Here is a 12,105-nt window from a genome sequence, read left to right as displayed (position 1 = left end):
TCATGAGCAGAGACCAAAGTTAGGCATACTTCAGCAGGCAGAAAAGAAATCCCAGTGGGATTGTGGGTGTCTGGGTCTTACCAAGATATAGATAAATAGAGTCAGAAAGCACTGATCAACTCACAAAGGCAGGATTTAAATGTAGGTACTTAAAACATCTTTTTTATGTTTGGTAAAATGCACTATGATTATAAACTTGTATATCCACCAATATTAGATTCCTGCGAAGTCATGTCGAGTGATGACTGTTTTGGCAGCAAGAACTAGGCAGTCCAGTTTTCCATTATTGGTTAAAAATTGCAATCTATGCTTTAAATTAATACTAAATAAATCTTGGACTTGTCACTGACTTTGATTTGGAAATTAAAATACCTTCTCAAATAGTTTATTTGTTAAAGCACATATAAAAATGAAGTCCAGACTCTGCACTCCACAGGTGTCATGCTACTTCATGAAGCAAATATGAATATTAATTCAAAATCTAAGAACAGCATATTTCTAACACAAACATCCAAACCTAAAATAGGCAGCCTTCACATACTACATCCCACTAGTTGATTCCTTGTCCCTTTTCCATGGAAAAAGATTAAACCACCTGCAAAGGTTCATACTACAGTTACTACACATATACAAAACTGCAGAGTTTCTAAAAATAGTATTACAATTTAAGACCTTATTAACTTTTAAGAATTTCATGCCTAGGGTCAAATAATAAAAATAAGTAAAAAACCAACCAAACAAAAATCCCAAAGCAAAAACACATAAACAGATAAACCATACTATACCCCCTTCAAGAAAAAGGAAACACAAACACAAGACATTTGTCTATGCAAAACTTATTGTGACAGCATTTACGTACTTGGGTGAAATCACTGCAGGCTTAGTTCATTACCTCTCTGTTCTATTTTGCTCCTCTGGTGTCATTGCTTTTCTACAACTGTAGAACTTTGTATATGGACCATTTTTTTCCTGAACCCCTTTTTTTTCTTAGGTACCAAATACTGTACTCTATCTCTCTTTTGTCAATCCCTTGATGTACTATGATTGTATTGTTTTCTCTTTTCCTCTTACTATAACCTAAAGCCTGAGCTCAACAGATGTTAATGTCTTCAAATTCCTACTTCTTTCTCCCTTAATCTCTCATTTCTTCTTTAATTTTTTTAATGAAATGTTACAGAAGCATTTTAATGGAGTTCAAGAGCTGAGGCTAATGAGCAGTTATGAACAATTCATAACTACTCTTCCTGAAGACAAACCATAAAAGGTTTCCATCAGATTTTCAGTTTTCTGAGTGCCTGAGGATAGCAAAGGACAGTGGGGACAGCTATAAAGGGAATTAAATTTATTCCCTATTATTATAATGTTTCTGCCTGCTAATTAAATTCACCCGGGGTAAAGATCTTCCAAAACCATTGCATCTTAAAGTCTTCCATACATTGTGTAAGCATGATGCACCTTGGAACCACAAATTCCTTCCTACCTGCGCCAACACAACCTTGTATACTCATATACTTACTGTGGATTTTATTGTGCATTTGGAAAAATTTAGAGCTGATAACAAACTTAGAGTCTTAAAGAGACAACAAGCTTTAGGAAAAAATTAATGCAAAAAGTCAGGATCCAGGTTTCTATAGAGCCTACTTACAACACAAAGCAGTGGTCCTTTGAAGTTTCTTCAGCAAAGCAGAGCTGGTTCCTACACTAAATTCACTTTTAAAAGTAAAAATCAATTAGAGCAAAATCCATTTTAAAAGATCCCATTTTCTACTCTCTCGACTGCTTTGCATATATTCAATATTTCTGACAACATTTAAAACCTAACAATTTTAAGTACATTAAAAAGTTCATATAGCTGGTTTTCTCAGTATGCAGTGTCAGATGAGCTACATAACAATGCAACAGGAGAAAGTGATTTGTACGGAAAAAAGGAAATTTATAAAACACTGAAGTAAAAGTTTTTCTTTAAGTATTCTTTATCAGTATACCTGTGTCAGATTATGGTCCAAGTAGATGCAATTCCCACCTCCTGTTGCCTGAAAAATCAATTAGATTGTTGTATATTTCCTCAATTAATATGGGAAAGAACGCCTTTAAAATGAGCAGAATTTAGCCTTGAATAAAAGGGTCATACTGTCTTCTTAATTAGCCATTTCTTGAAAGCAGCAAATATAGATAACATTCAATCAGTCTTATGTCTCAGAAAAATTATTGAAATTGCAACTATGCTATAGAAAAAAAGCATTTTTATTAGACACAAATTGGCTGAATATTATCAATAGCGAGTCTTCCATCTCCATTAAACTCCTCATGCTATCACAAACGCAGGTGTGAGTACTTTCCCATCCATATTCCCTTTCATTACTGATATTACATTTTTCATTTTATGAAACAGCAAGGAAAAGGACGTATGGGGGCAGGGGGAAATCAGTCACCATCTTTTCATTCAATTTGAAGTGATGAGAAAATAATGGCTATTTATCTTAATGTTCATCTGAATCAAATTCCTGCCTCCTGAAAGTAATACAAAGGTTCTCCAACCTGAAGGAAAAATTCTTTGTTTTGTTAAAGGATACAAGGAAGTGATAGGAGACAATTATATTTTTAATTAGCCATATGATCCTTGACATGCAGGTCTTAGACTATGCTAAGACTGATAAGAAAAAAAAGAAAAGCCAAACAACAAACAAGTGACAAAGAAAATGGTATATCAATACTCTAGCAGTTTCAGACCTAATACCAAAGACATTAAGACAGATGGATAAAGCAAAGCAGAAAAATATATACGGCCATACTGAAAGAAACTAAAGTATCTGCACTTAGCAGTAAACAGAAAGGATTTTGATTCAGTTCAGACTTTGGGAGGTATCTAGCCCAGAGCAGTCCTTACTCTGCAGTCTAAGAGCTCTTACAGACACAGAGAGATGCACATACAGGAACTAGGGGGGGAAGTAAAGAGACCTGGATCACAGACTTGATCTGCTCTGCAACCACCTCCTGCTTGATGACCAAGATGAAGATGGAAAACAGCTTTTACTTGGAGAACTCTCAAAAAAAAAATTGTTTCTAGAATACCAAGGTTTTGGAAACTGAAAATGCTGCAATAATCATGATTTCCTTACATTCTTAAGATACAAGTAATTTCCAGTGATGTGTTTATGATGAAAAAACCTAAGGACTTCTAGAAGTTCTTCTTTCCTTCTGGCTCCTTCTGATAGATCTCTGTGGGGAGAAAACCTCAATTTGCCTTACTGGAATCTGATTGTTTTAGTGCTGTCCTATGACACCAGAGAAAAGTCAGTGCTCTTGTTCCAAAAATGGCTCCCAAAAAGGGAGTTTCAGACTTTCCCATATTTCATGCTTTTGTATGACTCTAAAGGAAATCAATTAAAAAACTCTTTGTTTCTCTCGAAGTGCTCAAAACACCTAAAATCCTTCCTCTATAATACTTTATTTTAAGAAAGGAAAACATCAGGTCAAGTAGAACCTTGCATCTTGGCATGTTCTGATATCTTTAGATATCTTTTGGGACAAGCTGGAGCCTGGCCTTTCTATTTTGCCACATTATTGAGTACCACTTGTGATCCTCAATCTACATAGCTACAGCAGATTCAACTTGTCAATTAGTCCGACTTGCCCTTTGGCCGCTTTAGAACACTAGGCTTAAGAAACTCAGTGTTAAAATATATTGTTAAATGAGTATCATTAATCTTCATTGTAAAAGAACATGAAAAGTTCTTCAGCACTCTTCTGTAATGGGGTAGGAAACTAGTAACAACAGGCTCAGGATATTACATACAATCTGTAGGATTTTTATGTTCATTTTCAGCTTAAGCTCAAGCTGTTGCTTCTTACTGTCGCCTCAGTTGTGTCTCTTCATCATGTGTATTCAAGCTGTTCTACTATCAATACATCTGTAGCTTTTTATTATCTAGGAATATTCATATTATCTTCTAGTCTTTGCTCTCTGTTAATTGCCTGTTTTGTTCAGGATTTTGCTTTTAGTATGGCAGCTTAGAGTTGAACCCCAGGGAGAGCACTCTGGAATACAATTATACCTTTTTGATTTGTGATCTTTTTGCCTTCTGTTACGACAGAAACCATGCAGACACATCAAAACGAAGTTAGGTATTCATGTCCATGTGTGAAATTATATGCAGAAGTCCCAGATCAAAAATACCTTTTGATGTTTGTTGACTTCTTGCTACTTTACAACACGTTGGAAAAACTTGCTGCATCATGCATTCTAGCTTCCCATACCAGAGTGAGACTAATAGTGAAATTAATATGGTATATTAAATACTTGTTTATGTTACTGAAGTAACCTTAAGAAATTCTGAAGTAACATTGCAACTAACTATCCTGTAAAGTACCATGCTTTATGAATCATAGTGTGTATTATACTAAGGCAGATCAGTTTCTTTACTATAGTCTGAAAAAACAAGGATCAACAGGTTCCAATTCACTCTGCAGCTGGGCTTTGTTATCTCTCAACAGAAATAACAAACAATAAGTTTAATCATCGCCTGTGGGTAGCTAGGGGCCAGCGATCAGAAGATATTGCGATGTACAGAAAGACAGAATCAACGCCCCCCAGTAGTTTATGGTAATTACCCCCATAATTACAGCACCTAGCTGTGATGAAAGCAGATGGGAGTGACATTGTAAACTTAGGTTATAAAGTGTCAAATTCTTCACCAATAAAGGCCATTTTGCCGTCTACCACATTGGTGTCAGCGTGCATATGGACTGAGGGGCCTGGAGTTGGTCACCGCGCCTTTTGAAGGCGACAATCGCCTCTAACTATGATGTCTTAAAAGCATAAATATTTTCCATTCATTTGTCTGTGAGATTCCACTTTTCTCTCCAGGTTCCAAAAACAGAAAAAAACCCTAACAATATGAAGACTAATATGCCAAGAAAAGATGAGATCATCAAGAGAAGAAAACAGGAACCTCTTCCCTCCAATGATTCCAGAGTGAGAAGACAAGTTAGAACCAGAGCAGCAAGGAATGTGAACATTTCAATAGGATAAGGACATTTTTCATAAGAAAGTTTCAGATATACTGCATATCACAGTGCTTAAAATTCAAAGCTGCTCAGATTGTATTCCACCCAATGTACTTGTTGGTAGTATTTCTTGGGTATGTAATTTACTTGACAGCAAAGCTTAAATGCTTTAAAATAAACCATTGTACCAAGAACAGATGCAGTGTAGTAACAGAGCTTTAAGTTTTACTGGGCTTTCAAATGCAACCAATTTGTTCGGGTGAAATCTTTAGAAGTGAACCCTGGAAGCTGTAAGTAGAAGAATCCATTTGCATTGCCTTCTTTCCCCCCTCACTGAGCCACTCAAACCTTTTCCATTATTCATATGCAAGGATCCTGTAACTTATTATCTGTAGTGCAGAAGACAGCCTGCTACTGTGACTGCAGCACCTATGGCTAATCTAAATCTGGGGTGAGCACTGATGAAAACCACAGTCAGCAAAATATTCTGCTGAATGCATCAAAACAGATGAAAACATTACACTGTCTTTTCATATCTGCTTATCCCACCCTCTATTTTTTCTTATATGTTTGGTAATCTAAAGTGTTTTGTGTTTGTTGTTGTTTTGATTTTTATTTCACATGTACTTTAAAAACAATTAAGTATCCTCCAAACTCTGTGATGAAGGTTGCCTCACTTAAATGAAAGTTCTATAAATATATTCTTAAAATGAAAACCCACACTAGCCAAACATGAGCTCAATTCTTCTAAGCTGGATAAACACCCTAAAACACATTACCAGTCAACAATTTCATATTGAAAATGGCATATCTCATTCCACATTTCAAATATTCCAGCAGGGTAAGTTATGTGAAACAGCTGATGATTAACATAAACATATTATAGTATATTAATTCTGAAACTGCACAGGAAAAACAAAAAGGGAGAATAGAGTCAAGGCGTTGAAATTAAAAATTTCCATGGCTATTTTGTTATCTCACAACAGAGATACACAAGCAAAAAGATGAAACAACATCCCGGTTAAGTGTCCTAATTTTGGATATCAACTGCAACAAAAGATGGCAGTATCAATTAAATCTTAGACGTCTTTAATATCTACTTTATCCTCTAAAATATTTCCTTCTCCTTCTTGACTTTCTGAGAAAGGCTTTATAATTTTTTTCCATTTCTATTTCAATTGAGTCAACAATGATTGTCAAAGTTACCTATTTCCCTTTTATTGATTAAGAACTTCTATTGATTAAGCAGCCACTCAATTTTATTGCTAGACGAAGTTGTGGGATTTTGCATGCTTTTATTTTTTTTAATCTTAGAAGCTTGATACTTACAGACAACTTTTCTTGAAAGCCTATGTAGGAGCTAAAAACCTAAATAGAAATAATATGAAACAAATCAATATTTTCAAATACCAAGCAATAATTTATGAGGGAAGAGTCAGCTATTAATTTGTAACACAAATATGTGGAAGCCATACAGAAATGAACAAACAAAACTGATTATATGCAAAGGTTTCTGATCTCTTGTGGAAAAGTCTCTGGATTAAATAAAAGACCTCAGAGGCAGACTGTGAGTGGAGAAGGTGAATGTGTTATTCAGTTCTCAGCCCTCGTTCCAATGAGACTGTCAGGTCCTGCAAAAACTCCTAATATTTTATGGAAACACTGGTGTAGACCAACTCAAACATTTAACTTCAGTAGCCACAGTGCAAGTATAGAGTTTCAGGAATATATTGAAAAATATTGTGATTAAATTATAACCTGGAAAGAAATTGTTATTTTAAACTAATAAAGTTTTACTGCAACATCATGATCTTAATACAGAAGCATTTTCTAGTAAATATATGTTCTCATGTAAAAAGTTGTCAGACCTATTATGAACTCTAGTTCCAAGTCAGATGAGTTAAGCATTCTTTGCCAAGCAAGCAGCCCTTCTACTCACAGGCTGTGGAAATCATCTAGAAATATCTTCCAACTTTTAATTATTCTATTTAATTATTCAGCAAGTTCTAGTGTAAACATTAATCTGTAATATTGACATCAGGAATTGATGTAGTCTCTAAGAAAAAGGAAATTTCTCCACCCGTTTTGTGGAATAATGTACCATTTCCAGCAACATCCTGAAACCCAGAATTCCTTATCCTGGTGGAGCAGATTTCTGGTGTCCTCACTCAAGTTAGTAAATACACCAGCATACCGCATGAACTGCTTATTTCCAGTTAAGCATACACAATCCTGTATGAAGTTTAATCCTCTCAACTAATAATCATACTGGCCATAAAGCCTAGTACATGTTCTATTAAGAGCTCATATTTCTTATGCTGATCCAATCTAGCAAGTCTTCCTTGTATGAGATGGTGCAAATGTGTTCTACATTGTACCTTGCACTTTTCTTCGCCTTGCCTCACACATCACTGTCTGAAGAACTCTGCAACTTCTTCGTAGCCACAAGACATTGCAACTCATTCTTTTCCTTATCTCATATTACATTCCATCTGTGACTTTATAATAAAAGATATGTTGAGATCCAAATATTTAAAACTAGTTATGGGTACAGAAAAACACCTGTTGGTTCTTAGACAAACACTTGGAAGGATGTTTTAGTGAAATCAATATTGCTTTACAGGAGGCATAAGGAACCTGAAAATGATCATATCCCAGTCTCAAGCTGGAAAGAGATCAAGACCTGTTACTTTTCTGTCATTAATGGTGGTCTACAAGAGCTAAGCTATGCATCATTCATCTAATGGAAAAGGAGTACATGGTACATAGATTTTTTTGAGATATCACCCTTATATCCTATTAATTTTTCTTCAGCAGTATGAAGTACTAAGCTGGTCTTTAATTAAGAAGCACTCAGCTAAAAAAGGATACATGAAGGAACCCCATAAAGAGTCAATAAATATTTGATTTAGAGGAATTACATTTTTATTAACAGAGTTCAAATTTCTACAGAACTGGTATATCAAAATGATTTGTAAAATGTGCTCACAAGATACACACACATGCCTGTGCATGCACACTTTGCAGCAGCACTACTCTGCCTTATCAGTGAATGCTACAATGAAGTAAAATTCAGGGATTCTCCAAACTACTACCACACAGAGGAAGACTTGACTGTTATCTAGCAGTAGTCTGAAGTAGTGATGTGTACTTTCAAAACTGTCTGTACTTTTTAAGTTAAAATATACATCTATATCTACCTATCTTTATTACCTATTTATATATTGTCTGTCTGTACAGATAACTAGCACTTTCTCTCAGAGGACCTGAAGGCAACTAATGTTGACTATCAAAGAATGTTAGTGAGAAAAACTTTGGTAGATTCTGGATTCACTGCTGTATGCATTTAGTTTATTTTACAAACTATGTAACTTTTTAACTTGAGCGAGCACATCTCCTACTCCACTATGTCAGTGTTGCTAGTTCCAAAACCACTATCTGTAATGTCAAAGGAATGAGACATTTAGGATGCCGAGATCAATTTTAAATCTAAAAGTCTAACCTTGATTCTAGCTATCTTTTATAACATAACACAACCTAGGATGGTATCACTTTGTATATTTTTATGTTATGGAATAAGTTAAAGTTGGAAGGGACCCACAAATATCATTGAGTCCAACTCTCTACCCCATGCAGCACCATCCCCAAGAGTTACAACACTTACCCAAGAGTATTGTCCAAACCTTTCTGTCTGTCTCCTTCCCCCAGCATATCCCCACCCCCACATCAACAGAAAAAGGCAGTGGTTTATGTCATATCAGCTAGAGAGAAAAGTGTACTGCCTATCTTCAAATAAATTTAATAATCTTGTAATAGCTTTTTCTTTCCTTCTGATCTCTTCCTCTCGAGGACCAAGCACAGCCAAAAAAACTCCGAATCACTTCAAAAAAGGAGTTAGAGGGTTTGCTCTTTCACAGTTCATCAAACCAATCAAGAACTGAAGATCATGTACCTGTGATTGAAAATAAGATTTTAACAAGCAGGGAAATGAATAATTTATTTTCAGTGTGATCTTTGGACTGGTGTCCCCTGGTTCTTCTCGAATTCACTACTTCAGAAGAATTACTCTGAAGAGATTCCACATGACACAGGGATTCCTTTGTACTTGTCAGAGAGTCAAGGTGGCCTCCCATCAACAATATGGCTTCAGGTTGATTTTCTTTCTCCTTTTCAGAGTCCATTTCCCTCTCCTGAATACTGATTAGGGCCAATATCTGATTTGTTCTTGTGACTTTTAACAGAATCAAACAAACTCAACTTTGTGAAGACATTGACCAGAAACTGTTTGAGGCAGGACTATGTGAGCTCTCTAAAAGAGGATTTTCTACTTCCCCACAGGCATTTTCACTGCAATGACCCTCAAAACTGTTATTAATCAAGATGCATTTTTGCCCTTCCCTTTTGTATACAACATTTGTGACAAGAGCAACAAAATATTGATTTTTTTTATTATAAAATTCTTTTCTAATCATTGCAATATAAGTGGAAAACAAAGTCAAAATAATATATTGTGGATCATAAATTACAGATTTGAAATTAAATATTTTTAAAAAGTTAAATTCTTGGACATCAAGACATACTGCCATTTCAAAATATGTCCCTGATACGCTTCTGTATCATTCCTGTGTGGACATCAGTTGCCTTTTTCAGAAGGAAATATACTTTGGCAAGTATTTCTTCTGTTTATTTTTAAAAACCTTATACTTCATTTTCAGATCAGTAACAAGGTCTTCTAGGAACCCAGACTTGCCTGTTTTCTTATCAAATGTTCAGTTTTGTGCTAATCACTATCAGAATGATAATATTTAGGAGAGGCTGTATTACCTATATTTTCTATTTGGGACATGAGCAAGATTTGGGGTTAGAACTCTTGGAGGAAAGGCAGGCTTTTCCTTTGTGAACAAAAGCTTTCCAATATTCCCATCATTGGCCCAACACAAGGAAGAAAGGAATGCAGATTTTTATTTTTTTTTCTTTTGCCCTGGGCATTGATTTAAGGGATTTACCTTGCATATCAAAATAAATCCATGGCAGAAAAGATTTAACTAGGAAAGAACCCATCTCTCCTGGAGCAAGTATTTACTTTTTAAAAAAAACCACTGGAAATGCTCTTAAATTTTGGTAAAAGTGAGCTCAGAGAAATCAAGAGAGATGACTGTATTTAATAGGCACTAGAATATCTGACTGGAGAATCAGAAATCTGTTTGTAGAACAGGCATGTTCCTTCATTACTGAGATTTTGTTAGTATCAGAGAGAGCTTAACCTGAAAAGCTTGCTACTGAAGGGGAACAAAAACTATTAAGGCATAACAGACCATGATTCATTGATAATTTTATGTTTTACCAGGATTTCAGAATCATTTTGATTATTAAACAAGTACAGTCCCCTCTACAGCAAGACAGAATCCACATTAGTTGAATTTTTAAGGATAGCTTGAAGCAAATATCAGCCTAAACAAAAATACCTGTACTCCTACACACATTTCTTATAAGACCTTGAAATGAAAACAGGTAAGACACCACAAGAGCAGGTACTCTTTCTCCTGAAAATCTGTATAAATTGATAGCACAGCTTAATACAATGAATGTTACCAGAAATGCCATAAGATCAGAGTCATTCTACAAGTATAGAATTAGGCATAAATATTTTCAGACATTTTCAGTTCTCTGAACAGAAAAGAAAGTTTAATTCTAATATAGTCAAATTACTGCAAATTATGCTACTAAAGAGAAGTTCATACAGGCAATCACTTCTACCTCAGACTCCAGTGGTACCTAGGAGTAGCAAAATGATTAAAATATCCTTCAGTTTGATAACACCTATCCATTTCCAGACTTGTATAGAGAGGAAACGACAACAATCATGGAGGGCACAGAGAAAGTGGGGTATTAGTGCTAATTTTCTGCAGGACTATCAAAAAGTGTAATTTTGCTATTTCTTCTCTGCACAAAATAAACACTCCCCTCTATTCCTGAGACCATTCTGTACTGTCAGCAGTGAAGTGAAAAGCAGGATCTCTTGGCTCTCCTTCAGTCAATGTTTTTTACTACACACTGGATTTTCCTAAAACGAAAGAAAACCCCGAACTAACAATACCCTAAAAAACCCCCCACAAAAACCCCAAACACAAACAAAAAAAACAAAACAAAAAAGCAAAACAAAACAACAAAAAACTAAACAAAACCAAAAACACACACCAAAAACAAACAAAAAACCCCAAAAACCCAAACAACAACAATAAAAAATAAAAAAAGGCCAAATATTATAATAAAAATCCATGGGTTTCAAAATACCATATATATAAAATATGCACACAGGCATATAGACGTTTATTTCTTCCACAGCACATTATGGCAAGGTGATCAAAAGAAATCAATTCAGTTTTGCAGTTCACAGAAACTGCTACTGTGTAATAATACAAAATAAACTGTCCAGCTTCCTACGTGCATCTTCAACCAGCACATCTGAGCGGGAGCACAAATCAGCCTTTGCAATGCAATTGGTTAGACAGTGTTTGTTCCTCCAGTCCCTAAAGGACTGCAGACCCATTTCCACATCAGTAGATTCAGTGGGAGCTTACCTGCTGACACAAAAACTCGAATTGGGACACTAGCAGGCACACTGCAGGCTACAGCCTGACTCTAGACAGGGTTGAGAGACAATGATAGTATTTTGGCTGCTGCTCTTACTAGTCAAGAGATATTTATACCAGGAGACATCCTAGTCCAGAAAGGCATGTCAGTATCAACTGTTCTCTCCTGTTTTCTTTTTCTTCAGGCTAGGCTTTGTTGTTTTAGAAAGGACTCTTGGTAATCTACCATTCACTCCATCCAGCCTCAAGCCAATCTGGCCAGGAAGCAGGACAAGAGGCAGAAAAATAAGTATTAGAAAAGGACCCAAGTTGGAATAATTCCAATTATGGTGTGATATGGTAGGTTTAGGCATTGGCTACACAAGGATTTGAAGTGGCATGAACCCATCATGGAGAAAGACTGCAGGAGCCACATTATGCTGGGTGTATGGTCATGAATGTTGGGTAAACTCAGACCCTGTCCCCTGTATTTCACATCTCCAGAGATATCTCATGCCCTGAAGAA

The sequence above is a fragment of the Parus major genome, chromosome 4 (genome assembly GCF_001522545.3).
Source record: "Parus major isolate Abel chromosome 4, Parus_major1.1, whole genome shotgun sequence".
Lineage (NCBI taxonomy): Eukaryota > Metazoa > Chordata > Aves > Passeriformes > Paridae > Parus > Parus major.
Note: the sequence above shows the minus strand (reverse complement) of the source record.